Here is a 27,780-nt window from a genome sequence, read left to right as displayed (position 1 = left end):
CACACTGTGGCTAATAGCCACTGATGGACCTCTGCTCCATATTTTTATCTAACCCCCTCTTGAAGGTGGCCATGCTTGTGGCCGCCACCACCTCCTGTGGCAGTGAATTCCACATGTTAATCACCCATTGGGTGAAGAAGTACTTCCTTTTATCCGTTTTAACCTGTCTGCTCAGCAATTTCATCGAATGCCCACGAGTTCTTGTATTGTGAGAAAGGGAGAAAAGTACTTCTTTCTCTACTTTCTCCATCCCATGCATTATCTTGTAAACCTCTATCGTGTCACCCCTCAGTTGACGTTTCTCCAAGCTAAAGAGCCCTAAGCGTTTCAACCTTTCTTTATAGGGAAGGTGTTCCAGGCCTTTAATCATTCTAGTTGCCCTTTTCTGAACTTTCTCCAATGCTATAATATCCTTTTTGAGGTGCGGCGACCAGAACAGCACACAGTACTCCAAATGAGACTGTACCATCGATTTATACAGGGGCATTATGATACTGGCTGATTTGTTTTCAATTCCCTTCCTAATAATTCCCAGCATGGCGTTGGCCTTTTTTTATTGCAAACTCACACTGTCTTGACATTTTCAGTGAATTATCTACCACGACCCCAAGATCTCTCTCATGGTCAGTCTCTGCCAGTTCAAGACCCACTTGACTCACCCACTTTCTAAAAAACACTTTGCAGACATCAGGGAAGGTGATGGCAGGTGCCATGGCAACGATGGCACAATAGTGGAGATCCCTGCACTGAAAGATTTCACAAAGACCTTGCAAGCCTGGTGACACTCGAAAACAAGGTGGAACCTGCATCTCTATCAGGGCTTTTTTGGTAGCAAGAACTCCTTTGCATCTTAGGCCACACACCCCTGATGGAGCCAATCCCCCCAAAACTTACAATAGGCCCTGTACTAAGAGCCCTGTACGCTCTTGGAGGATTGGCTACATCAGAGGGTGTGGCCTAATATGCAAAGGAGTTCCTGTTGCAACCCACCCACCCCCGACCTCCATCAAGTTCAAAGCGGCAATTTCACAACAGCCTTTATTCAAGCAGAACTCTGGTTTTCTCTGTCAATTTCCTTTCCAAGGAAAACTACCCAAACTTCCAAATCATTTGAATTCAGCTTTTTTTTTTTTTCAGTTCCAGATCCATCTTTTGACCTGGAGTTAATTTTTTTTAAAAAAAAGATGTATTTCCAGCTGACACGGCAGACAAATTCATCCATTTGATACACTTCCTAATTTCGTTGGGCCCTTGTGAAGTTTTTTCCCCCCCCATGAGAGACCTCAAACCATGTAATGATGACATTGGAATGCAAGACACAAGCTTTAATTAGGTACAATCAGAAATCACGCGGTGACTTCATTAAGTATCATTAAGAATGATCAAAATATTGCTCTTAGGAAAAATACATCAAAAGCATGAATTTACACATTGATTAAACAAGATTTGCAATGTCTAAAAATCTAGTGTGAGGAGGGGGGGGGGAGAATGTACCAAATTAACAGTGCAATCCTAAGGAGAGTTACTCCAGTCTAAGCCTATTCATTTCAATGGGCTTAGAACGTAGCAACTCTCCTTAGGATTGCACTGTAAGTGCTCCATACAAGTTGATGGGGTGTGAACTGACAGAGACAATACAAGAACTTGTGGGCATTCATGAATACAAGAACTCGCAGGCATTCGATGAAATTGCTGAGCAGACAGGTTAAAACGGATAAAAGGAAGTACTTCTTCACCCAAAGGGTGATTAACATGTGGAATTCACTGCCACAGGAGGTGGTGGCAGCCACAAGCATGGCCACCTTCAAGAGGGGGTTAGATAAAAATATGGAGCAGAGGTCCATCAGTGGCTATTAGCCACAGTGTGTGTATGTGTGTGTGTGTGTGTGTATATATATATATATATATATATATATATATATATATATATATATATATATATATATATATAAACTTTTTTTTGGCCACTGTGTGACACAGAGTATTGGACTGGATGGGCCATTGGCCTGATCCAACATGGCTTCTCTTATATTCTTATGTTCTTAGACTGACCAAGAGAGAGATCTTGGTGTCATGGTAGATAACTCACTGAAAATGTCAAGACAGTGTGCGATGGCAATAAAAAAGGCCAACAGCATGCTGGGAATTATTAGAAAAGGAATTGAAAACAAATCAGCCAGTATTATAATGCCCCTGTATAAATCGATGGTGCGGTCTCATTTGGAATACTGTGTACAATTCTGGTCACCGCACCTCAAAAAAAGGATATTATAGCATTGGAAAAAGTCCAGAAAAGGGCAACTAGAATGATTAAAGGGCTGGAACACTTTCCCTAGGAAGAAAGGTTAAAACGCTTGGGACTCTTTAGCTTGGAGAAACGTCGACTGCGGGGTGACATGATAGAGGTTTATAAGATTATGCATGGGATGGAGAAAGTACAGAAAGAAGTACTTTCCACCCTTTCTCACAATACAAGAACTCGTGGGCATTCAATGAAATTGCTGAGCAGTCAGGTTAAAACGGATAAAAGGAAGTACTTCTTCACGCAAAGGGTGATTAACATGTGGAATTCACTGCCACAGGAGGTGGTGACAGCTACAAGCATAGCCAGCTTCAAGAGGGGATTGGATAAAAATATGCAGCAGAGGTCTATCAGTGGCTATTAGCCACAGTATATTATTGGAACTGTCTGGGGCAGTGATGCTCTGTATTCTTGGTGCTTGGGGGGGGGGGCGCTTCTAGACCCACTTGTGAACCTCCTGATGGCACTTGTTTTTTGTTTGTTTGTTTGGCCACTGTGTGACACAAAGTGTTGGACTGGATGGGCCATTGGCCTGATCCAACATGGCTTCTCTTATGTTCTCCTACTCTACTTAGCAACCAAGGGTCTGCTTAGCAACCAGCAATGTTGGACAGGGTGGGAGGAAAGATGGCAGGGTACAAATGCCCATTCCCTTTACAAGCGGATAAATAAAGGAAGAGATGGCACAAATTACAAAAGAAATGAACAAAGTTCTCTTTGATCCTGACTCCTCTTTGTATCCAAGTGAGTGCAATTTTTTAACCTCACAATTAATGGAACACAATTTATGAACATAAGAACATAAGAGAAGCCATGTTGGATCAGGCCAACGGCCCATCCAGTCCAACACTCTGTGTCACACAGTGGCAAAAAAATATATATATACACACACACTGTGGCTAATAGCCACTGATGGACCTGTGCTCCATATTTTTATCTAAACCCCTCTTGAAGGTGGCTATACTTGTGGCCGCCACCACCTCCTGTGGCAGTGAATTCCACATGTTAATTCCACATGTTAATTATGTAAAGTTATCAACTGCTATCTCTCTCTGCAAGTGGATGAGATGGACAGGGCCTTGTAGAATAAGGACCCAAGAGACAGAAGAAGGTTTGGGAGGGGGGGGGCGGAGAGAGAGAGAGCATAAAAGGTTTCAGTTTCAGCTGGATGGCAAACTCCAGGGATCTATGGGGGCAGGGATAGTGGGGATAGTGGAATCAACATTGTATGATGATGCAACATTTCACAACCAAAAGCAGGGGTGGAATTCTAGCAGGAGCTCCTTTGCATATTAGGCCACACAACCCTGATGTAGCCAATCCTCCTGGAGCATACAAAAAAGAGCCTTGTAAGCTCTTGGAGGATTGGCTACATCGGGGGGGGGGGGTGTAGCCTGATATGCAAAGAAGCTCCTGCTAGAATTCTACCCCTGACCAAAAGCGACGTCACACATTGTAAGATGCTGAGAGAACTGGTTAGATCCAATTCCAGTAGTGGTTTAGAGACCTACAACAAGAACCATAATTAAAGCAATTACCACCTGAGAAGGATTATACAAACACTGTCTCGATATCATTTCATTGAGTCTTAAATATTCCAACGTTCATTCCTAGTCCTAATATAACAGTTCCATAAACACAATATTCCAGAAATTTTCTTATAGTCCCGAGTCCATTTTTGAAAAAGCAGAAAGTGCTTTTTTCTAGGTGCTTGTGGCATTGAAAAGCCCACCCTTCCTTCAGGCGGAGAAATTTCTTACACCTCCTCAAATGGAGATGCCAGCAGTAAGCTGAGTGAACCAGTCACCTGATCCATACACGTAAACATGGTAGATGAATAACCCTCTCTCACTCTCATCCATAATTTGCTTCAGAGGTGAGCAAACTTGGTTATTGTAAGAGCTACATAGAATAAAGTCTAAACTGATAAAAGGAAGTCCTTCTTCACCCAAAGGGTGATTAACAAATGGAATTTGCTACAGGAGGTGGTGGCGGCTGCAAGCATAGACAACTTCAAGAGGGGACTGGATAAGCATATGGAGCAGAGGTCCATCAGTCCATCTGGATATAGATGGAACTCTGTGTTTGGGGCAGTGATGCTCCATATTCTTGGTGCTTGGGAGGGGGCACAGTGGGAGGGCTTATAGTGTCCTGGCCCCACTGATGGACCTCCTGATGGCACCTGTTTTTTTTGTTGTTGTTGTTTTTGCCGCCGTGTGAAACAGAGTGTTGGACTGGATGGGCCATTGGCCTGATCCAAGATGACTTCTCTTGTGTTCTTATGTTCTTAAGGTCACATGTTTGAGAGCTGCAAGAGATGAACAGGAGATGTTTGAGATCCACAAGACAGGAAGGAAGGAAGGAAGGAAGGAAGGAAGGAAGGAAGGAAGGAAGGAAGGAAGGAAGGAAGGAAGGAAGGAAGGAAGGAAGGAAGGAAGAAAGGAAGGAAGGAAGGAAGGGAGGGAGGGAGGGAGGGAGGGAGGGAGGAAGGAAGGAAGGAAGGAAGGAAGGAAGGAAGGAAGGAAGGAAGGAAGGAAGGAAGGAAGGAAGGAAGGAAGGAAGGAAGGGAGGGAGGGAGGGAGGGAGGGAGGGAGGGAGGTAAGGGTTACCCGTAGAGGTTGAGGAGGGATTATGACTAGGGCAGGGGTTATGATAACAGTCAGATCCCTTCTCTTGCAGAGGGACACTTTATAACTTATAAAAGCAGAAACACCCCTCCATATATCATCCTGATATCTTAGTGCGTTGCATGGGCCAAAATGGACCTAAAATGGATACCAGCCAGGCATCAGCATAGGAAAACAGTTTAAAATGCAAGTCAGAAATGCTGACTCACTACACCCTCTCCTTGCCCTGGAGAGATACTTGATTCTAGAACAATGCGTTGACCCAGACTTATTGATTCACTAAGCATAAGCCCATCATGGCTACAGCCTTGCTTCCCCATACTTATTATCCTTTGATTAAGCAGCAATTAACCAACACCTAAATCTAGTTCCTTTCTTAATTGCCCTCCCTGTCTGGTACTTCTGGAGCTATCAGATTTTCATAACTTTTTCTCATACCTCCAATGCAGATGATGATGATGATGATGAAGAAGATGATGATGATATTGGATTTATATCCTACTCTTCACTTTGAACCGGAGAGTATCAGAGTGGCTTACAATCTCCTTTACATCCCCCCCTAAAACAGACACCCTGTGAGGTAGGCGGGGCTGAGAGGGCTCCGACAGAAGCTGCCGTTTCAAGAACAGCTCTGCAAGAACTATGGCCATTCCAGCAGCTGAAAGTGGAGGAGTGGGGAATCAAATTCTGTTCTCTCAGATAAGAGTCTTTGCACTTAACCATTACACTAAACTGGCTCTCATTAACTACACCAAACTTAATTCAGTAAGTCGTTGCTTTCAGACAAACAAGTCATCCCTGCCTGAGAGTACATTTTCTCCTATAACTGGACCACCCTGCTGTCCCAGAACTGTCCATGTGTGCCTTAGATCCTCCACATATACCCCTCTGCACTGTGGGTTCTTGTCTCTTTTGTCTTTCAAAATGCTGGTTGTTTTGCATCTTCCATGGACCTCTTCAAGATTGGTAATTATCATCCTTCCCTAACAATCTCTCCCCTTCTTCCCTGTTTTCTTAGTCAGTTTCTTCTCTGTGTTTCTGCGGGTATACATTTTGTTTTGCATTCATTTTCCTTCTTAATGAAAACCTTTTTTTGGGAAATATCCGTTTGGCTTATTTGAGAGTGCTTTTAAGGGGAAAAATCCTGGTGGAGAATTCCTGTTACCCACCTCTTGCCCTGTCTCCTTTGCTATTTTCCCCAACTAATTAGTAGACTGCCTACTTGGGTAACAGTTGGTGGAGAAGGCGATCGGATTGGGAAAGGGCATAGCTCAGTGGCAGAACATTTGTTTAGCATGCAGAAGGTCCCAGGTTCAATCCTTGGCATCACTAGGGGAAAGGATCAGGCAGCAAGTGATGTGAAAGATCTTTGCCTGAGTCCTGGGAGAGCAATTTACAGTCTGCGTAGACTATACTGATCTTGATAGGCCATAGGTCTGATTCAGTAAACATATAAGCAAATGAAGCTGCCTTCTATTGAATCAGACCCTGGGTCCATCAAAGACAGTATTGTCTACTCATACTGGCAGCAGCTCTCCAGGGTCTCAAGCGGAGGTTTTTCATGCCTACTTGCCTGGACCCTCTTTAGTTGGAGATGCCGGGGATTGAACCTGGGACCTTCTGCTTAACAAGCAGATGCTCTACCACTGAGCCACTGTCCCTCCCCCCAAAAAAGCAGCTCCATGTGTTTGTGATGAGTGCACCTTCCATCATAAGAGGAAGTTCTTGGGGGAGGGGTTATGGTGCAAAGAAAAAGTCTCTGGTTTGCATGCAAACGGTCCCAAGTTCAACCCCCAGCATTTCCAGGTGGAAAGACCATGTAGCAAGTGATGAGAAAGATTTCTGCCTAAGACCCTGGTGAGCTACCGCCAGTCAGAGTAGACAATCCTGAATTTGATGGACAAGGGGTTCGATTCGGTATAAGGCAGCTACATGTGTGTCTTCTCACATAAGAGCATAAGAGAAGCCATGTTAGATCAGGCCAATGGCCCATCCAGTCCAACACTCTGTATCACACAGTGGCAAAAATTTTATATATACACACACACACACTGTGGCTAATAGCCACTGATGGACCTCTGCTCCATATTTTTATCTATTTTATCAGGGAGCAAGCCTTCTCCGTAATGGCCCCTCGATGGTGGAACCATCTTCCAGAGATTATACGAGCCCTGCGGGACCTGAACCAATTCCGCAGGGCTTGCAAAACATTTCTTTTCCAGCTTGCCTTTGAAATAGAACCCGGCTAAACTGACGTGTAGTTACCTAGCCATCTTGTGGACATCATAACTTATAGTATTTATAGCACCTATTTTATCTATTTTATTTAATTATTTATGTAACTGATTATATTTAAATTGTTGTGTATATTGTTTTATTTGAATCATGGAATGCCATGTCTGTAAGCCGCCCTGAGCCCGCCTTTGGCGGGGGAGGGCGGGATATAAAAATAAATTTATTATTATTATTATTATTATTATTATTATTATTATTATTATTATTATTATTATTATTATTATTATCATCATCATCATCATCATCATCATCATCATCATCTAAACCCCTCTTGAAGGTGGCTATGCTTGTGGCCACCACCACCTCCTGTGGCAGTGAATTCCACATGTTAATCACCCTTTGGGTGAAGAAGTACTTCCTTTTATCCATTTTAACCTGTCTGCTCAGCAATATCATCGAATGCCCACGAGTTCTTGTATTGTGAGAAAGGGAGAAAAGTACTTCTTTCTCTACTTTCTCCATCCCATGCGTTATCTTGTAAACCTCTATCATGTCACCCCGCAGTCGACGTTTCTCCAAACTAAAGAGTCCCAAGCGTTTCAACCTTTTTTCATAGGGAAAGTGTTCCAGCCCTTTAATCATTCTAGTTGCCCTTTTCTGGACTTTCTCCAATGCTATAATATCCTTTTTGAGGTGCGGCAACCAGAACTGCACACAGTACTCCAAATGAGACCGCACCATCGATTTATACAGGGGCATTATGATACTGGCTGATTTGTTTTCAATTCCCTTCCTAATAATTCCCAGCATGGTGTTGGCCTTTTTTTATTGCAAACGCACACTGTCTTGACATTTTCAGTGAGTTATCTACCACGACCCCAAGATCTCTCTCTTGGTCACATTACCTACCTCCTGGTCCCTCTCTCTGGGGATGACAGGGATCAAACCTGAGACCTTCCTCATGCAAAGCAGAGGCTCTGCCACTGAGCCACGCCCCTCCCCCAATCACTTCCTCTCATGATGGAAAAAAAAAAGCATGCATCATCTTCGTCACCTTTCCAAGAAGTTTGCCCAGCTGGGTGTATGTGAGCCAGCCCTATAGATCTTTGCAGACATTAATAGAAGCTGAAAGAATCAATTCATGGTGGTTGATTGACGGTTTAGTCCCACAGAGGTGGAGGGGGCGGGGGGGGGGAGTTAAAGAAGCAATCCCTGAAGAGAAGACAGAAGTAGCTGAACCGATTGATTCTTGAAGTTTTGAGACACCTGAAGGTGTACGGCCTCGTGCCAGTTCGGTGTCTCTGGTCCGGACAAGAATATATTATAATAATTTGTTTTGTGTTTTTTTTTTCCCCTTCAGAAATGGATTACCTGGCAACACCATTAAGAAGTAACCATGCACATTCATTTAATGGGCCAGTGCTTTCCGTACAGGTTTGGAACAGTCACATTCAATCTCATCTGCTCCACATTAAGAAGAGTTTTCTTCCCCAGCGTGTTTATTTACTGCCAGGTCCGTAAGCATAAAGCATACGATGGAGCAATAAATAATAGCTTAAAGAGCCTCTCAGACAACATAGGTCCAGGAAGACAAGCCGTTTTTACTTCAGGGCATGTGAACTTCACTCTGCCAGGCCTCGGTGGTAATTCTCTTTCCTCCATATATCCCCAAAGGGAAGGGGGGGAAAGGGTCTTTCTCTGTCCTCCCCCACCCCCCCAATTCCCAGTTCGATCACATCCTGAAAACAAACCCGGCCTATCAGATATATCGTTGGAAGCTTTCAAACCTTAACGAGAACAAACGCCTCTTTTGACAATGACAGATGTCCGTCTTCATATGGTTGGGGAAATGGATTACTTCAGGCAATACAATCAGAGATTGCCTCGTCTCTCCCCCCCCCCACCCCCTCCATCCCCCTGACAATCTCCGTTGTCAGTCAATGGCAGACTTTTCGTCTCCCTCCCCTCCTTGCCCTGTGTATCAGACGCTAGGGCACGGAAGAGCTTTTCTCTGCATCTGAAGGTCTTCTTGTGACCAAACAAGACTTTGTTTGTGGAGTATGTTTTCATATATTGGAAGGAATCTAGGTTGGTCAAAAGAGTATCTAGTAGGGTTGCCAAGTCCAATTCAAGAAATATCTGGGGACTTTGGGGGTGGAGCCAGTAGACTTTGGGGTGGAGCCAGAAGCAAGGGTGTGACAAGCACAATTGAACTCCAAAGGAAATTCTGGCCATCACATTTAAAGGGACTGCACACCTTTTCAATGCCTTCCTTCCATAGGAAATGATGAAAGATAGGGGCACCTTCTTTTGGGGCTCATAGAATTGGACCTCGTGGCCCAATCTTTTTGAAACTTGGGGGGTATTTTGGGGAGAGGCACTGGAGGCTATACAGAAAATTTGGTGCCTCTACCTCAAAAAACAGCCCCTCCAGAGCCCCATAAACCCACAGATCAATTCTCCTTTATTTTCTATGGGAATAAGTCTCCATAGGAAATAATAGAGTTCCCAGCAGACATTTCCCTCCCCTCCCCCCGCTTTCTGATGACCCTGAAGCGGGGGCAGGGTCTCCAAACCGGGGGATCCCCTGCCCCCACCTGGGGATTGGCAACCCTAGTATCTAGCTAAACATTAGGGAGAACTTCCTGACCGTTAGAGCGATTCCTCAGTGGAACAGGCTTCCTCAAAAGGCGGTGGGCTCTCCTTCCTTGGAGGTTTTTAAACAGAGGCTAGATGGCCATCTGACAGCAGTGTTGGTTCTGTGAATTAGGCAGATCATGAGAGGGAAGGCAGGAACGGCTGCATCCAGGGGTGGAATTCTAGCAAAAGCTCCTTTGCATATTAGGCCACACAACCCTGATGCAGCCAATCTTCCAAGAGCTTACAAGGCTCTTTTTGTAAGCTCTTGGAGAATTGGCTGCATCAGGGGTGTGTGTGGCCTAATATGCAAAGGAGCCCCTGTTAGAATTCCACCCCTGGTTGTATCGGTGCTTAGTTCTTGCGTCCCTTTCTTACGCACCCAGGGAAATGCTGATTGAAACTTTGGGGTTCGTCAGCAAGTGTTCCCTCTAAGCTGCGTTAGTGTGAGAGCTCGCTCAACAGATTTTTAGCCTCCAGCTCACCCAGTTTTGTCTTCGCTCAGGAAGGATGGCCCCAGGCCACAACAATTTAGGCAGTCGCTCGCAACTTCAATACCAGTAGCTCACAAAGTAGAACTTTTGCTCACAAAACTCTGGAGATTAGAGGGAACATTGTGGCCAGCAGTTTTTTTTCTCCAGGACAGTTTGGCAAGGGATCGTGGAGGTTTCTGCCATCTTCTGGGCATGGAGCTAAGGTCACTGGGGATGAATGTGTGTGAGGGAGGCATTTGTATAGGGCAGGGGTGGCCAACAATAGCTCTCCAGATGTTTCTTGCCTACAGCTTCCATCAGCCCCAGCCGTTGGCCATGCTGGCTGGGGCTGATGAGAGTTGTAGGCAAAAGACATCTGGAGAGCTACCATTGGCAACCCCTGGTATAGGGTGCTGGACGAGATGACCCTGGAGGTCCCTTCGAACTCAATGATTCTATGGTTGGTCACCTTTTTATCCCATTCTTTCCATGTGGGCACGGCAGCTTATGGTCCTTGCTTTCTCCATTTCATCATCTCAACAACCCTATGAGGCTGATTGCGCTGAAAATCTGATAGCTCCACCCTGACCCAGTGAGCTTTGGATGACGGAATGTGGGTTTGAACCCTAAGGTTGCCAGCTCTGGGTTGAGAAATACCTGGATATTTGGGGGAGGAGCCAGGGCAGGGAAAGATTCGGAGAGGGGCTTTTGTAGCAGGAACTCCTTTGCATATTAGGCCACACCTCCCTGATATAGCCAATCCTCCAAGAGCTTAGAAGGCTCTTCGTACAGGACCTACTGTAAGGTCCAAGAGGATTGGCTACATCAGGGGTGTGTGGCCTAATAGGCAAAGGAGGTCCTGCTAGAATACCTTACAGGGCTCTTCTCACAGGGCCTACTGTAAGGTCCAAGAGGATTGGCTACATCAGGGGTGTGTGACCTAATAGGCAAAGGAGGTCCTGCCAGAATTCATTACAGTGCTCTTCATACAGGGCCTGCTGTAAGTTCCAGGAGGATTGGCTACATCAGGGGGGTGTGGCCTAATAGGCAAAGGAGGTCCTGCTAGAATTCCTTACGGGGCTCTTCATACAGGGCCTGCTGTAAGCTCCAGGAGGACTGGCTACATCAGGGGTGTGTGGCCTAATAGTCAAAGGAGGTCCTGCTAGAATTCCTTACAGGGCTCTTCTTTCAGGGCCTACTGTAAGCTCCAGGAGGATTGGCTACATCAGTGGAGTGGGGCCTAATATGCAAAGGAGTTCCTGTTAAAAAAAAAACAACCCTGTATATTTCCATAACGTCCACCCTTTAAAGCAGCCATTTTCTCCAGGGGAACTAATCTTACTGGCCTGAAGATCAATTTTAATCATGGGAGATACCCAGGTGTCACCTGGAGATTAGCAACCCAAGATAAATAACGGACAAATCAAGTGCAGGAGAACCATGGCTTCTTCTGCAAGTGAATATGCAGCAGTGAAAACTACATCTGAAACCAAAAACCATGTTTCCTGGTGAGTTATGAAATTATGCGTATGTGCCGTGCAGCATTAGAGCACGGGAGCCAAATTACAAGCTCGGCGGACTCCAGGCCTCAGATTTAGCAGGAGCTCACCGGAGCACAACTCCTGAACGTTTCTGAGGGATCCCCCTCCTTCTGCCCACCTACCTTGTCCACTGAATAGTAGGTGCAGCTGCATAACAATCCCTGGATTTGGAGAGTGGGCTGTCAGCCAGCCACCAGGGGCTTTGCCATGCCCCCAACAGTCCTCATTAACCCCTGGAGAAGCCCATGCCACCCTTTCTCCACTTCTTATTTGATTTTGGGTGGCAGGTGGTTTGCTGGTCATTTGACTGAGGGGGGGCAGCCCAGGAGAGCCCCAGGCGAGCGAGGCCTGCTCGGGCTGGCTGGATCTCTAGCCAGCCCGAGCAGGCTTCGCTTGCCCAGGACTCTCTTTTTTGCATCAGGTTGCTTTTGGCTGGGTGGTGACATATGCTAATGAGTTACGCTAATGAGCTCTGCCACCTATTTTTCTACAAAACAACCCCTAGCAGACACACACAGGGGCTTGTTCTGAATGCACACTGAGAAAACGCATCAATACCGAGCCGATCCTGAGTCGAGCCGAAAGGGACTCGGTCATGGCCAGCTGAGCTTCTGATAGCCTCTGATGCAATGCATGATCAGGGTTTTTTTTTTTTACTTTCAGGTAGAGGAATAAAGTATGATGTAGTGGTTTTCCTAGACTCTTATCTGGGAAAACTGGGTTTGATTCCCCACTCCTCCACTTACAGCTGCTGGAATGGCCTCAGGTTTGTCATAGCTCTCGCAGGAGTTGTCCTTGAAAGGACAGCTGCTGTGAGAGCTCTCTCAGCCCCACCCACCTCACAGGGTGTTTGTTGTGGGGCGAGATGAAAGGATATCTTCTAGAGCCATTGAAGTTCACACTTCTCTGGAGGTTCGGGGCACTAAACCGGCTCCGCATCTTAAGTTGGAAATTCTCATATCCAGTTTTGAAGAGGGAGGAAAGATTATTCGAATTTATAGACTCTTCCCCTGTCGAAAGCAGACGGTTACGGAATGCCGTCTGTATTCTTCCACAGACAAAATCTCCCCCAAATAATGACAATAATATAATTCTTTGGGGAAAAAATTCACAAACACTTTTTGTATTTTTGGTTTCCCAAAACAAACAGACATCGACAAATCCTTCTCATGTTGCCATCCTTGATTGCTCTGACGGAACTCATTTTCATCTTCTGTCCCTCTAATTACATGAAAATTGCATACTTCTTATGCACGACGCATTTTTCCACGGCTTTGGAAAAGCAGTTGCAAAAAAAAAAAAAGGAGGAAAAAAAATTCCTGGTTTCTTCTTTGCCGGTTTGCAGAGACCGTATATCACTCGCCCGCCCATCAATCTACGTTTATGAGCTGCTTTTTGACACCATTCTAGCAGATGAACAGACAAACTGTACAGGGGAAAAAAAGTTGTTTTTTTTTAAATCTCCCCTTTCTATAGAACTGGAGATTTGGGGCAGTTTCTCCCTTTTCAATCTGCTATTTCTAACCCCCTTCCTCCCGTCATTTCAATTTCAGATGAGTGATGAAAAAAAAGAGGACTAAGTGGAAAAAACTAACTTCGGCAATTCCCCCGCTTCCGTGTTTTGCTTCAGAATTACTTTAATAGTTGGATGCAAAAGGGGAAATTGCAGGCTTCCCGCGGCAGGTTACAGAAGTACGCACTGAGAATAAATACATTGCCGGCAAAGGGATAATTTATGTACAGTCCTTCCAAGTTGGGGGCTCTTCTAGTTAGCTTTCCGAGGTTGAAACGGAAGCCAAAAAGAAGAAAAATGAGTAAAAGGAAGAAAAGTGAGCAACTCATTGTTCTAAGCGCAGTTATTTGGGAAGCAGTTGTATAGTTTAGCGGATTTCCCTTTCAAGTAACTTTGATTTGCTCTGGAACCTTATACTCACAGTGGTCCCTCAGCAAAAATGTTCTTTATTCTATTTATTTGTTTTACACAATTCATAACCTGCCAGAGGCCATGGGGTTCAGCTGCTGTCACTCAGAGCCACTTTCTGGAAACTACCCACTGCCAGAGGAAAACTCAAATTGCTAGAGCAACATATCTGTGAGATCTAGCCTACATAAGAACATAAGAGAAGCCATGTTGGATCAGGCCAAGGGCCCATCCAGTCCAACACTCTGTGTCACATAAGAACATAAGAGAAGCCCTGTTGGACCAGGCCAAGGGCCCAACCAGTCCAACACTCTGTGTCACATAAGAACATAAGAGAAGCCATGTTGGATCAGGCCAATGGCCCCTCCAGTCCAACACTCTGTGTCACATAAGAACATAAGAGAAGCCATGTTGGATCAGGCCAATGGCCCATCCAGTCCAGTTCCATCTATACCCTGTGGCTAATAGCCACTGACAGACCTCTGCTCCATATGCTTATCCAATCCCCTCTTGAAGCTGTCTATGCTTGCAGCGGCCACCACCTCCCGTGGCAGTGAATCCCATGTGTTAATCACCCCTTGGGAGAAGAAGTACTTCCTTTTATTCATTCCCCCTCAACTGCTCAGCAATTTCATTGAGTGTCCTGCTGGAGATACGGCCCTGCGAGACTTATCCAAGTTTAAGTTACGTTGACTATTATCTTGATAATTCTGTAATTCTGTAATTTTACAGATTTTGTGATTACGATATCGCCTAGTCTGGATGTGGCTTGTTTAATGTTTCAGGGAGATTTTAATGTTGTAAGCCACCCAGAGCCTGCTTGCGGGATAGGGCGGAGTATAAATTGAAAAATGAAATCAAATTCAATTTATAGGTTTGCTACAAGGGAATTTAATCCTGTCACAGCCCATCCTCAGACAGGTGGGACTTGGGAGGCAGACTTGCTCATGGGATCGAGCACATTAAATCCTGATGGGAGGCATGGCTAGGTCGGGCCAAATCTCTCGTGTGATCGCACCCTTAATCAGGGCTTTTTTTTTTTGTAGCAGGAACTCCTTTGCCTATTAGGTCACACACCCCGATGTAGTCAATCCTCCCAGAGCTTACAGCAGGCCCTGTGAGAAGAGCCCTGTAAGGAATTCTAGCAGGACCTCCTTTGCCTATTAGGCCACACCCCCTGATGTAGCCAGTCCTCCTGGAGCTTACAGTAGGCCCTGTACGAAGAGCCCTCTAAGCCCTTGGAGGATTGGCTACATCAGGGGGGCGTGGCCTAATAGGCAAAGGAGGTCCTGCTAGAATTCCTTACAGGGCTCTTCGTACAGGGCCTACTGTAAGCTCCAGGAGGATTGGCTACATCAGGGGGGTGTGGCCTAATAGGCAAAGGAGGTCCTGCTAGAATTCCTTACAGGGCTCTTCTCACAGGGCCTACTGTGAGCTCCAGGAGGATTGGCTACATCAGGGGTGTGTGGCCTAATAGGCAAAGGAGGTCTTGCTAGAATTCCTTACAGGGCTCTTCTCACAGGGCCTGCTGTAAGCTCTGGGAGGATTGACTACATCGGGGTGTGTGACCTAATAGGCAAAGGAGTTCCTGCTTCAAAAAAAAAAATTATCCCTGAATAGGATGATGTGCAGGCCATTAGTGCACAGGGTCAGCATAAATCCGAAGTGACAAGATGGCACTTAACACACACACAACTGCCATGTTATCCATGCAGAGCCCTAAACCACTTGAAAAGGGCTCCTAAATACTAAATATTAGCAGCGCTAATATTTTAGCATCTGGAGTACACGGGTATTGGAAGAGACTCCAGATGTTGGCATCAATTCATATCCTTCCCCCAAACTGTTGTTTTATTTCCGACTGCGCTAATAAAAGAACATGCAAAAAATAGCTTTCTTTTATTAGGGATATAAAAGCATCTTTTCGTTGTCATTCTTTGTATTTAAAAAAAAAAAATCATGAAAAGTTGATCAGTGGCTGAAAAGTGGGATGGTGTTTCTGGAGGAATTAAGCGACATGATTCCTGTCAAGCGTCGATATTTCCCAATAATCAGTCTTTGGTTATTGAATCAAAAGTTGCTTTGCTGTAGAAACTCCATAGCTTTACCAAGGACAGAAGCCTTGGAAATAATGACGTATACAGACTTACATAGTTACTTTATAGGATAGCTTCAAAAGATAACGTACAGATGCAATTTGAGTCACAGGTTCAAAGGTTACTACAAAGTATCTCTTTTATTACTAAGGAATGTAGGTTAATAAAAAAAACATCTCCCTTTCTCACACTTTCTCTGCGAGTAGATAAGACCTATCTGTGTGAACCTGGGGGAGAGGCACATCGCACTGTTACCAGCAAGGCTAACCTAAACATCCTTGGGCCAGATGGATTTATTATTTCGCTTAGGTTGTAAAAGAGGGGGGAGCAGGAGAGCTTGGTCTTCTGCTCTTTGTCTGCTAGACCATCATGGCACTCAGAAATATGCATGCGTGACAATTTCTTCACCATCGACAGTATTAGAAGTGCTATTGTCTTAAAAATACGGCTGTTATCATCCCAAAGAAACTCCTGTGCTTTTCAGAAAAGCGTAAGAACATGAAAGATTGTATCAATAGCTCTCCTGCCTCACTATCATGTCTTAACAATGAGCAGCCTTGTGCTTGATAAGTTGCCAACACAGTGTTGACCATCAGCAGGACAGGGGCTTGTTGGCAACATGATGCCATTGACAACATGCTGATGTCCCTTTTGTTGTGACCAGAAGTGACGGTGATGCTCTTACATGCAGCCAAAACTCTACGATTTTGATGAGGGGTGGCCAAACTTGCTTATTGTAAGAGCCACTTAGAATAAACATCAGATGTCTGAGAACTGCAAGACAGGAAGGAAGGGAGGGAGGAGAGAATGGAGGGAGGGAGGGAAGAACAGAGGGAGGGAGGGAGGGAAGAACAGAGGGAGGGAGGGAGGGAGGGAAGGAGGAAGGAAGGAAGGAAGGAAGGAAGGAAGGAAGGAAGGAAGGAAGGAAGGAAGGAAGGAAGGAAGGAAGGAAGGAAGGAAGGAAGGAAGGAAGGAAGGAAGGAAGGAAGGGAGGGAAGAACAGGGAGGGAGGAAAGAATGGAGGGAGGGAGGGAAGAACAGAGGGAGGGAAGGAGGAAGGGGAGGAAAGAAAGCAACTTTAACTTTAAATGCATTTTTTAAAGCTTCCAGCTGGCTTGGCTTAGAGAAGAGATTTAAAGTGACAAATGCCTTCTCCAAGCCGGCTGACTGGGTGGTAGGGGCTTCAAGAGCCACACAATATGTGTGAAAGGGCCACATGTGGCTCCCGTGCCACAGTTTGGCCACCCCTGTTTTGACTAAATGTTACCGCATCACTGACAATGCCCTGATGTTACTTTTGGCCATCCTGGAAAAGACATCATTGACCTAGCTTCCTAACAATTGCCCTCTCCCCTTTCACCCTCCTCTTTCTTGCACTAACTAGCTGAGCTCCGGTGAGAAGGGTCCTCTGGAGCAGGACATTCCCCAACCCTAGTAAGAAAATGGGAATCCTATGCCTCAGCAGACCTACAAGAAAGACACTGCGGCCAAAGCAGCGTTGCCAGCCTCCAGGTGACGGCTGGAGATCTGGGATTAAAACTAATCTCCAGACAATAGAAATTAGCTCACTTGGAGAAAATTGCCTCTCTGTCTCTGTATTTTTTTAATTGTGTGTGTGTGTATGTGCACCTGGAAGTCATGGTGACCTCTAGTGACTGACCGCTACTAGGGGCATGGAGGATATTCAGAGAAGTGGCGCATTAAAGGTGTCCTGCTTCCAGGCTCTGGTATTCTAAGGAGGTCTCCCACCCAAGTACTTGCCAGAGTTGACCCTGCTTAGTTTTCCAAGATCTGATGAGCTCACACTTGCCTGGGCAAGAAAATGGCCTTTATGGAAGGTGGATTCTATGGCATTGCATTCCACTGAATTTCCTACACAAACCCCATCCTTTTCAGGTTCCACCCCCAAATCTCCAGGTATTTCCCAACCCAGAGATGGCAACCCAATGTCCCCTTTCTTGGCCCTCAGCACTAGTACTCAGATAGGGTTGCCAAGTCCCCCACAGCTTCTGGGAGGGAAAAGTATGGTACAATAAGTACCATAGAGGTTTCCCTCCCAAATTGCTAGAACACCCAGGAAAACTATAGAGTTTTTTTCCCCTGGAAGTCCCTACAGTGGCTGGCGTGCAATGTCGCCAGAGCCGGTGATGTTGCCGGTGATGTTGATGGAGGATCCCCCCACCGGCCCAATGTGGGCCGGTGGGTTGGGAACCGCCGGGGTGGGGGAACCCCCATCCGGCCCGGGAACTTGGCAGCCTTATACTCAGAAGTACCGACTCTGAACATGGAGGTTCTCTTCAGTCAGCTTGATGGCTGCTACCATAACAAATGGCAGAGCCAAGCAGAAATCTAACCAAAAGGCTCAACAAGAGGCCTTGGTAGGGCTACCAGGTCCCACCCGGCCACCAGCAGGGGATGGTGGGTAGGGTTGCCAGTTCCAAGTTACGAAACTTCTAGAGATTTGGGAATAGAACCTGGGGAGGACAGAGACCTCAGTGGGGTTCAATGCCCTAGAGTCCACCCTCCAAAGCATCCATTTTATCTAGAGGAACAGATCTCTGTTGTCTGGAGGCTGGCATCCCTAGTCCCTTGAGAAGGAAATATCAGAAGACCTGGGGATGAGAAGCCAGGATCCCACCTTTCCATTGTCTTGGAGTGAGCAGTCGAACTTGCAGTGTAAACTTGTAATAACTCAGGATAAAGATATTAAAAATAGATTATAGAAATGAAATGTTTGCTGAAGGAAAAGAGGAAATACACTTGATCTCCTAGAGTGTTCGGGGGAGTGGTTAAGAGTAGGGGTGTGCATTCGGTTTGGCTGAACCGAATAGACCGCTGAATACCAGCTGATTCGGAAGTATACGGCGTTGTATGCTTCCGAATCCAAGTAGAAAGCATTGCACGGGAGCTGCATGCGGCTCCCCGTATACTTCCGAATCAATATACGGAACTCAATGTAAAAGGTGAGAAATGAGCTTCTGCAGCCTCAGGGAAGCTGCTTGCCTGCTTTCCCGCCTTTGGAAGCCTTTTCCTGCCTCTCCCATAGCCTCCCTGGGATCAGGGAGGGAGGGGGAGGGGGAGAGGAGCCCTCCAACAAACCCATTTGCAGAGCTGTTGTGTAGCTGATGCCTGGGCTAATCCCCCAGTCATCAGCAACATTGTTGTTCTTTTGTTTACTTGGGTATCCAAGTAAACACTGTTCTCTGGCCAATCACAGAGCAGTGGTATTTTTTGAAACTGCTCTGTGTAGGGTCAGAGAACCTTTTTAAGGAGGCTGCCTGGCTGGACTCCATTCCATTGCTGCTGTGTTGGTGTTGATGTGAAAGAGAGATTGTGCTGTGCTGGCCTTTGACCTCAGCTGCTGCTGCTCTCTCTCAGCCTTGCCTGACCTGCCTGGAGAAGACATCTAAGGTAAGACAGTCTTGGGATTCTTGTTTTTTATTTTAGTTAAGATAAAGGTAAAAGGACTTTTTTAAGACTCAGAGTCCCTTTACTTATCCAGATTTGGGTGGGTGGGTAGCTTATTTGGGGTTAGGGTGATCTGCTGGGGTGGGGGGGATGGCAATTTGCCTATATCTAACTTTAGTGAGAGGACTTTTAAAAGTGCAGCGTCCTTTTACTTTTCCTGATTTGGGTGGCTTGGATTTCTTGGGGTTAGGATGAAGGTTTTTTTGAGGGGAGGGATTGGTTAAGTTCCTGTATTGTTAAAAGTCAAAGTTTTTTACTGTTTTAAAAGGTTTCTGTGTTTGATTTGTTGCTGCTGTGTTGTGCTGCTGTTGTTCCTTTTCTCTTCTGGTTCTGGTTCTCGGGAGGGGGGACTGTTTGGCCTAATTTTTATTGTTAAAAAGTTCAGTTTTAAACAGTTGAGTGTGTTGGTCTTTTCTCAGTTGGATTTCTTTGGCTCTGTGTTGTTGTCTTTGCATCCTGTCCTGTTGTCCATTTTCCTGGTTCTGTTTTTTTTTTTTGTTGGGGTTTTTTTTTGGGGGGGTGTTGACTGAGTTGGCCTGAGGCATTTTATTGTTAAAAAGTTCAGTTTTTTAACAGTCAAGTTTGTTGGCCTTTTCTCAGATTTGTTTGGATCTGTTGCTGTTGGTTTTGCATCCTGTCCTGTTGTCCCATTTTTAATTACCTCTGGTTGGTGTGAGGGGGTTGGTGTGTGGGCTGTGTGGGGTGGGTCACTTTCATGTTTTTATAGAGCTATTTTTGGAGTCTGAGGGTTCCATGCAGTTTTGGGGGCTCTCCCTCAAACCCCCTGGCCCCCAGTAGCCTCTGATTATGCCTTATGTTGCCATTGATTTCAATGGCCCATAGGGTATAATGGTGGAATAGGGGCACCCTCTTTGGGTGCCTCTGGAATGGGAACCCCTGGCCCAATCTTTTTGGGACTTGGGGGTTCATAGGGGAGAGTCCCCTGCAAATTTGGGGGCTGTCCCTCAAACTCCATCCCCTCCAGGCAGCTTCCAATATACCCTATTTTGTCATTGATTTCAATGGCCCATAGGGTATAATTGGGCCGTATATTCGGAAATAGCCGTATATCTCCCGTATATATGGCTATTCTGAATTCCGGTATTCGGAAATATATGGTATTCCGAATATTTTGGCTCCGTATATTTCCAAATTTGATTAATTCCGAATCTTTTTTTTTTTGGACACCCCTAGTTAAGAGTACGGACTCTAATCTGGGAGAACTCCACATGCAACTGCTGGTATGACCTTGGGTCAGTCATAACTCTCTCAGAGTTGTTCTCTCAAGAGCAATTTCTGTCAGAGCTCTCTCAGCCCCACCTACCTCACAGGGTTGTGAAGAGAGAAAGGGAAAGGAGATTGAGAATCCAGGGCTGGAAATAAATCCATCCTCCTCCTCCTCTTCATCTTCTTCTTCTCCTTCTCTTCTTCCTCCTTCTCTTCCTCCTTCTCCTCCTCTTTCTACTTCTCCTTCTCCTCCTTCTTCTACTCTTCCTCCTTCTTCTCCTCCTCCTCCTTCTTTTCTTCTTCACTAAACCTAATGCATAAGAGAGGCAGTAAGAACATAAGAACATAAGAGAATCCCTGTTGGATCAGGCCAATGGCCCATCCAGTCCAACACTCTGTGTTACATAAGAACATAAGAGAAGCCCTGTTGAATCAGGCAAATGGCCCATCCAGTCCAACACTCTGTGTCGCATAAGAACATAAGAGAAGCCCTGTTGGATCAGGCCAGTGGCCCATCCAGTCCAACACTCTGTGTCACATAAGAACATAAGAGAAGCCATGTTGGATCAGGTCAATGGCCCCTCCAGTCCAATACTCGAAGAACATAAGAGAAGCCATGTTGGATCAGGCCAATGGCCCATCCAGTCCAACACTCTGTGTCACATAAGAACATAAGAGAAGCCATGTTGGATCATGCCAATGGCCCATCCAGTCCAACACTCTGTGTCACAGAAGAACATAAGAGAAGCCATGTTGGATCAGGCCAATGGCCATCCAGTCCAACACTCTGTGTCACAAAGAACATAAGAGAAGCCATGTTGGATCAGGGCAATGGCCCCTCCAGTCCAACACTCTGTGTCACATAAGAACATAAGAGAAGCCATGTTGGATCAAGCCAGTGGCCCATCCAGTCCAACACTCTGTGTCATACAGTGGCCAAAAAAAACAATAACCAAGTGCCATCAGGAGGTTCACAAGTGGAGCTTGAAGTCCTTCCACTTTGCCTCCCCCCCTCCAAGGACCAAAAATACAGAGCATCACTGCCCCAGATAATTCCAATAATATGCTGTGGGTGCTGTGGCTAATAGCCACTGATGGACCTCTGCTCCATATTTTTATCCAATCCCGTCTTGAAGCTGGCTATGCTTGTAGCTGCCATCACCTCCGGTGGCAGTGAATTCCACATGTTAATCACCCTTTGGGTGAAGAAGGACTTCCTGTTATCCGTTTTAACCTGACTGCTCAGCAATTTCATCGAATGCCCACGAGTTCTTGTATTGTGCGAAAGGGAGAAAAGGACTTCTTTCTCTACTTTCTCCATCCCATGCATTATCTTGTAAATCTCTATCATATCACCCCGCAGTCGATGTTTCTCCAAGCTAAAGAGCCCCAAGCGTTTTGACCTTTCTTCATAGGGGAAGTGTTCCAAACCTTTAATCATTTTAGTTGCCCTTCTCTGGACTTTTTCCAGACTTGTTGGATGCTATATATTTTTGTCTGGGTTGAATTTTGGACCTGGGCCTGAGATTCTAACTGCAGTGACACCAACAGAAGATGGCCAAAGAGTGATTTGAGCTCCTGAGCTTTATTTCTCTAAGTATCGAATTTTACTGGGGGGGGGGGCAAAACTATGGCACAGCACTCATCTGATTTTGAAAGATTTATTTGCGAACCCCAAATCTCTGTCTTTCTCTCTTTTTCTCTTCGGCCTATGATTCTCTGTTGTTCTTTTTTGCATTAGCAGTCTGAACTGTAGACCAAAAAAAGCACGGATGCTCTTATAAGGTAGTTTCTTGGGAGCCATGTGCATTTTGAGAGTATCCCCAGCCTTAAAGGCAGAATAAAAGTACACATTAATTGTCTGTAACCTTTGCTTTAAGGAAAGACTGCATATTTATAGTCAGGCTCTTAAAGAATTCATTGTCCCACATATGCTGTATAGGTAAGATATATCACGATCAAAGCAGATGACTTTTTCACACATGCAAGTTTGTTCAGTTGTAGACTGTAACACTGATTGCTAAGTTTGAATGTGTTCAGGCCTCATTTTGAGCAGGAGCTCACAGGACCAAAGCTTGCTTTCTTTCCTTCTTCTTTCTTTCTTTCTTTCTTTCTTTCTTTCTTTCTTTCTTTCTTTCTTTCTTTCTTTCTTTCTTTCTTTCTTTCTTTCTTTCTTTCTTTCTTTCTTTCTTTCTTTCTTCCTCCCTTCCTCCCTTCCTCCTCTCTCTCTCTCTCTTTCCAGTTTGGCATAGTGGTTAAGTGTGTGGACTCTTATCTGGGAGAACCGGGTTTGATTTCCCACTCCTCCGCTTGCAGCTGCTTGAGTGGCCTTGGGTTACCTCAGGAGTTGTCCTTGAAAGGCAGCTTCTGTGAGAGCTCTCTCAGCCCCACCTGCCTCACAGGGTGTCTGTTGTGGGGGAAGAAGATATAGGAGATTGTAAGGTGCTCTGAGTCTTTGATTCAGAGAGAAGGACAAGGTATAAATCTGCAGTCATCTTCTTCTTCTTCCCCCCCCAAAAAACAAAACAAAAACAAAACGCTTCTGGGCTCCATTGTTCAAATACCATGTGAGAATTTTGCTGAACTGTAAGATTTGACAAACTTTCTAATATCCGCCCCCCCCCCAAAGGGGTGGGGGAATAACCATTGCCCATGGCAACCATTTTGTGGCTGTACTCACCATACTGTGTCAGAATTCCAAATGAGCCCAAAGGTTTTTTAAAAGGGTTGTGGACCCCTTGCATACATAATTCCCTAAACTTTGTTCTACCCATCTACAATCCTGGGTGTCTGTTGTGTATTGATTGTTGTGACTACTGTTTTGCTATGTCTGTTGGTTGACCTTGAAGCATGGTTCATTGCCCTCCAGGGCAATGATGCCTACATTCTGATTTGCTTTCCTTTTAGAACCAGCCAATCAGGACATGAGACATTTCTCTCAGGAAATGCAAACGAAGGATGCTGGAGAGACCAATAGGCTGGATTGCTGCCCACATAAAGGGGGCATGTTTAACTCAGGCAAAATGGATATAAGGAGTGGTTAGAGTCGCCAAGTCGCCCCCAGCCTCTGGAAGAGGACTTGTTTTGCACGCGCTTTGCGCATGCGGCACAATGACATCACCCACGAGTGACGTCATCATGCCGGTGATGTCATGTGCCGGCCACTTTGGCATTTCTGGGAAAACTCTATGTTTTTCTCTTGTTCAATCAATGTTCTTGCTTACCTCAAGCTGACTGAACTCAATATATAATAGTGCCCTTCCTTGCTCGCTAGAAACACAAACTCTCACTCGTTTTGAGGTCCTCTCCTTTCTCCTTGAAAGCATAAGTTAAATTGCAGAGCTGAATGTCCTTCCCCCGCTATCTGCCAATGCAAAGGAGTGGCTTCCATCCATCTTTGTTTCAAGCAGTCTGAACTTTATTAAAATACATTTGCTTTCCGAATTGTTCTCAGTAAAACAAAATTACTGACATTTATCACTAATTAGCTAATAATATAATTATCCCCATCCAGCATGGAGGGAAAAAAGAGAGAGATCACCAGCCATTAAAAAAAAAAAAAAAGAAAATCTTGGTAAGAATTGCTGAATTTGGGAAATTGGTGTTTTTTCTCTCCGACTTGAGTAATTATTTCCCCCCTCAAAATGGAGGCTAAGCAAAAACATTTTTTTTAAAAAAATGAAATAATGCCTTCTTTCGCCCCCCCTCTATGATATACATAATTACATAAATATTAACTAATTTAATACAGGAGTGGCAGATGTATTTATGCCTTTGAGCAAGGAAAGCCATAAAGCTGGAGGACTTTGTATCTAGAAATCCATTAATTCATCAGCGGATGCTTGGTTCGGCTCTGATTTACAGGCAACAGGAGACAACCATCTCCTTTTCTTGAAGGGGACAGGCGTAATTTGAGATTTACGGCCATGCATCAGAGCCAATCGACAGTGGAGGAAGAAGGGGCTCTTAAACCTTAGCTGTCAATTTGGCTCAGCATCTTCATACTGAAACAGTGGAGGACACAAACCGGTCGAGGAATAACTTTGCAACTGTCCTGCAGGACTTTTGGAGTTGTTAGCAGTTCCAGGTCAAACACTCCATGAAGAGTTTTGACTAGCACGTTTATGAACGTATGAAGCTGCCTTATACGGAATCAGACCCTCGGTCCATCAAAGTCAGTCTTGTCTACTCAGACTGGCAGCAGCTCTCCAGGGCTCTCAAGCTGAGGTTTTCCACACCTATTTGCCTGGACCCTTTTTTGGAGATGCCAGGAGTTGAACCTGGGACCCTCAGCTTGCCAAGCAGATGCTCTACCACTGAGCCACCATCCCTCCTACATATGAAGCTGCCTTATACTGAATCAGAACCTTGGTCCATCAAAGTCAGTATTGTCTTCTCAGACTGGCAGCGGCTCTCCAGGGACTCAAGCTGAGGTTTTCCACGCCTACTTGCCTGGACCCTTTTTTGGAGATGCCAGGGATTGAACCTGGGACCTTCTGCTTCCCAAGCAGATGCTCTAACGCTGAGCCACCGTCCCATCCCTTTGACGTTTTTTTTTCTCTTTAATGACAAATAGCTTTTATTGATTCAATAAAGAAAATACTTTAAAAAAACAACCCAAAAGTTCAAATCAGCATAGATACAATAAAGAAACATTCAAAAACATAGGCAATAGGAGTGAGTAAAAAAAAAACCACAGTTAAGCACACAATACAGAGACATATTTCAGATCACAAAAGCAGTTGGCAAGATAAATGTATAGCACAGTATAGCTCGTTAGGTCTTTCGCTAGTACTAAGGGCTTTCTCTATAAAAGGACGCCGTTTCTCCACAAATATTTGGGGTTTCAATCGCTATAATGGAAGAGAATCTAGGCCATACGTCACTTTATCGAGGACAAAAAAAAAGTCCCATAGGTTCATCCACCAGGCCCGATTGGATGGCAAGGATTGTCGTTTCCACACTGTGGCAATAGCCATTTTGGCAGCCACGAACATAAGAAGAAGAAGAAGATATTGGATTTATATCCCGCCCTCCACTCCGAAGAGCCTCAGAGCGGCTCACAATCTCCTTTACCTTTCTCCCCCACAACAGACACTCTGTGAGGTAGATGAAGATATTGGATTTATATCCCGCCCTCCACTCCGAAGAGTCTCAGAGCAGCTCACAATCTCCTTTCCCTTCCTCCCCCACAACAGACACCCTGTGAGGTGGGTGGGGCTGGAGAGGGCTCTCATAGCAGCTGCCCTTTCAAGGACAACCTCTGCCAGAGCTATGGCTGACCCAAGGCCATTCCAGCAGGTGCAAGTGGAGGAGTGGGGAATCAAACCCGGTTCTCCCAGATAAGAGTCCACACACTTAACCACTACACCAAACTGGCTCTTTAATTCCCCTTTAAGAGGAAATAAGCAAAATTAGTTCAGGCTTAGGAGTGCAGAAGGTATCAGTAAGATTTAGCAGAGCATATCCAGGCGAGAAGGGTGACAGATACCCGGTTATGGCATGTATACTGTGGTAAACTTGGTTCCAAAAAGTTTTTCTGATCGAGCAAGTCCACCATGAGTAAAGATACATGCCTCTTTGACCAAACACATTGTCATTGTCTGCTGAGAGGTCCCCTATCACTAGTCCTTTGTGCTCCCAGTTTGTATTGTTTGGGAAATAATCCAATTCACACATTGGACTTTGCTTCCAATGGTTTTTCTGCAACAGGATTTTGCAAAAACGATGATAACTGACTGCAGACCATAAATGCAATTTTGGGCTGTATCAACAGAAGTCTAGTGTCCAGATCATGTGAAGTGATGGTATCACTTTACTTTGCTCTGGTAAGACCTCACCTGGAGTATTGTGTTCAGTTTTGGGCACCAAGAAGGATATAGACAAGCTGGAACGGGTCCAGCGGAGGGTGACAAAGATGATGAGGGGTCTGGAGACCAAGTCCTATGAGGAAAGGTTGAAGGAGCTGGGCATGTTTAGCCTGGAGAAGAGGTAGCTGAGAGGTGATAGGATCACCCTCTTCAAGTACTTGAAGGGCTGTCATCTAGAGGATGGCGTGGAATTGTTTTCTGCGGCCCCAGAAGGTAGGACCAGAACCAATGGGTTGAAATTAAATTAAAAGAGTTTTCGGCTCAACATTAGGAAGAACTTCCTGACCGTTAGAGCGATTCCTCAGTGGAACAGGCTTCCTCGGGAGGTGGTGGGCTCTCCTTCCTTGGAGGTTTGTAAACAGAGGCTAGATGGCCATCTGACAGCAATGAAGATCCTGTGAATTTAGGGGGGAGGTGTTTGTGAGTTTCCTGCATTGTGCAGGGGGTTGAACTAGACGATCCTGGAGGTCCATTCCAACTCTGGAGGTGGTGGGCTCTCCTTCCTTGGAGGTTTTTCAACAGAGGCTGGATGGCCATCTGACAGCAATGAAGATCCTGTGAATTTAGGGGGAGGTGCTTGTGAATTTCCTGCATTGTGCAGGGGGTTGGATTAGATGACCCTGGAGGTCCCAACTCTATGATTCTGTGATTCTATGAATACAACAAAATGGCCTTCGGATCCTTAGGGTACATTCACACTAGGCCCAATAATGTGTTTTGCAGATGGATTTTTGCTATTCTTACACAATAAAAACCCAGCTTCAAAACACATTATTAGCGTAGTGTGAACGTACCCTAAGGGCTAACAGGTAACTAACACAGCAGCAGCAAGTGGTCTGAAGCAGCAGAACAAAATCTGAGTCCAGGGGCACCTTTAAGACCAACAAAGTTTTATTCAAAGTATAAGCTTTTGCATGCATGCATGCACTCCTCTTCAACAGAGCCAGTTTGGTGTCGTGGTTAAGTGTGCGGACTCTTATCTGGGAGAACCGGGTTTTATTCCCCCCTCCTCCGCTTGCACCTGCTGGAATGGCCTTGGGTCAGCCATAGCTCTCTTATCTGGGAGAACCGGGTTTGATTCCCCACTCCTCCACTTGCAGCTGCTGGAATGGCCTTGGGTCAGCCATAGCTCTGGCAGAGGTTGTCCTTGAAAGCGCAGCTGCTGTGAGAGCCCTCTCCAGCCCCACCCACCTCACAGGGTGTCTGTTGTGGGGGAGGAAGGTAGAGGAGATTGTGAGCCGCTCTGAGACTCTTCCGAGTGGAGGGTGGGATATAAAACCAATATCTTCATCTACCTCACAGGGTGTCTGTTGTGGGGGAGGAAGGGAAAGGAGATTGTGAGCCGCTCTGAGACTATTCGGAGTGGAGGGCGGGATATAAATC

General features: G+C 45.5%; 1 non-coding gene across 1 annotated transcript; it reads right to left on the bottom strand.

The window, feature by feature from the left end:
* Positions 1–6,518: 6,518 nt before the first annotated feature.
* TRNAN-GUU (transfer RNA asparagine (anticodon GUU)) lies at positions 6,519–6,589 on the bottom strand. The gene has a single exon. It is a non-coding gene; the product is annotated as a tRNA-Asn (tRNA).
* Between the last annotated feature and the right edge of the window lie 21,191 nt (positions 6,590–27,780).

The sequence above is a fragment of the Heteronotia binoei genome, chromosome 4 (assembly GCF_032191835.1).
Source record: "Heteronotia binoei isolate CCM8104 ecotype False Entrance Well chromosome 4, APGP_CSIRO_Hbin_v1, whole genome shotgun sequence".
Taxonomy (NCBI): Eukaryota; Metazoa; Chordata; class Lepidosauria; order Squamata; family Gekkonidae; genus Heteronotia; species Heteronotia binoei.
This window is presented reverse-complemented; position numbering and strand designations above follow the sequence as displayed.